We start from the raw sequence: 1,477 nt of genomic DNA, 5'->3' as shown, positions 1-1,477 counted from the left end.
CTCTCGGCTCCCCCCCCCCTCCCGTGACTTCACTCCTGCATTCTTTACGGATCACCCGCCCTGCCCAGCTTCTTTGGCACTCTAGGGGCTGTGGACAGGCCCCATCCACCCAGATTCTGGACGCCTGTGTCCCATCGTGACTCGGCCATAGCGATGAGCAGAATGCATCCTAATGTCACGTCCCAAATTTTCCGTCTGTGGAAGAAATGTGCTTCCCGTCAAACACCTGTCCTCTTGGTGGTGGGGCCAGGATGAAACGCGTCTGCACCAGTTTGACATGTGGGAAGGAAAAGAGCCACGGAGGCAGAAAGGACTGTTTTTACATACAATGGGGCTTGAGTTTCCGCCAGCAGGGATGTGGCCTGCAGAAACCATGAGAATGGCATCTTGTCCCCAAGGGTGAGCCCTGGCCTGACTCTAGAGCCTTCCGTGATGTCGGCAGGGATGCACCCTCTGTCCTGCAGACCGGACACCGGCCCCGGCCCTGGGCTCCTGGCCATGGACGTGGTCGGAAGCGCCCGTCCCGTCCTCAGCAGCCCTCCCTGTGGTTCACAGACACTCACGCAACATGGGCTCCCCCTGCACATCCGAAATCACAAATACTTTCCCTTTAAATTCAGCACAAAGCATATTGCACATTTCTATTCTAAGAGGTGGAAAATCTCAGGGTGAGCAAGCTTGGTTCTCTAGAGATGGAACCTCTGAGGGCGGGGCGCAGACATCTGGGCTCAGCAAGCTCAAGGCAATTTCCAGTTCGAGCACCTCTGCCCTAACCCAAGCACCCTCTCCAAATTCAGGCAAATTCGAGGTGCCCAAGAAGGTCTTTCCAGGGACATCTGCTGTCTGTGAACACCTGTCCTTTTCTTTCTCCATTTCCTGCAGAGCCCACAGAAGGCAGCTGCAGGGCCACGAGCTTGCAGACCATGAGCAGGATGGGCAAGCCTCCACCAAGCCTCCCTTGCTTGCCATCAGCGTGGAGTGCCCCGAGCAGAGCCCCGTCCCCAAGGAAACTGGAGACGCGTCGTTCGCGTTGGCAAAGTGCCCATGACCGTAGGACTCCCCACTGCAACAGCAACACTGTCCCGCGTGAACGAGCATCAGCTCATCAGTGTTTCAGCAGGCCAGCATCGTCGCAGAAAGAAAAGGTTGAACTGCTTCCCAGAGACCTTCCCAGGAACGGGCAGAGGGCAGAGAGCAGCACCGCCTGGTCGGCCTCGTCTGCCGGGAACCCCGCGCTTCTGTCAGCTCGTGCAGGCTGACCACCAGCTAGGGGCCCCTCACTCACATTCCCGCAGGGAATACGAACCCCGGTTCTGCCTTCTCCCCACACACTCATCCTGAATATAACAATCAGAGAAGGAAGCGGTTGCAAAAAGGCTTCTCCCTGTTCCTGCAGCCGGAGGATCTCAACCTGGGGGCTGGCATGCTTCCATCCCCGTGCAAAGCAGCAGTCCTGTCCCCACGGAGCAGGAGGGAC

This window comes from Leptonychotes weddellii, chromosome 3 (assembly GCF_054177405.1).
Source record: "Leptonychotes weddellii isolate Sample4059 chromosome 3, ASM5417740v2, whole genome shotgun sequence".
Classification (NCBI taxonomy): domain Eukaryota; kingdom Metazoa; phylum Chordata; class Mammalia; order Carnivora; family Phocidae; genus Leptonychotes; species Leptonychotes weddellii.
This window is presented reverse-complemented; position numbering follows the sequence as displayed.